Genomic DNA, 485 nt, shown 5'->3' on the forward strand with positions numbered 1-485 from the left:
AGTCCATCCTTTCGTCTTAGCTCCAAACTTTGTCTCTGTAACTCCTTTCATGGGTATTTTGTTCCCTATTCTAAGGAGGAATGAAGTATCCACACGTTGGTCTTCCTTCTTCTTTACTCTTAACCAATATTTTTTGCTGTTTTAGTCATAATTTATTGAGTTTTTTATCCTGTAGATATTTTAATGAATAAATTAATATTTTTCATAACTAAAAATAAGTTACAATTTTAGATACTCTCATCCAGATAGATTTGAAATTTGGTTCCTGACTCTCTTCAATATGAAATTGTAGCATATATTAAAAACTATTGGACCACAGATGTGAGATTTAAAAAATAGTATTAATAACAATATAAGATTCATCCTTACAGTTTGAACATGTAAACAACGTAAAATCACAAACAGGATCATTAATTTAAGGATCTTGGAATTTTATTCAAATTTGCAAGGAACAAGTAGATATTTTCTGGGGACATTAGTTTTAT

Source organism: Mus pahari, chromosome 1 (genome assembly GCF_900095145.1).
Source record: "Mus pahari chromosome 1, PAHARI_EIJ_v1.1, whole genome shotgun sequence".
NCBI classification, from domain to species: domain Eukaryota; kingdom Metazoa; phylum Chordata; class Mammalia; order Rodentia; family Muridae; genus Mus; species Mus pahari.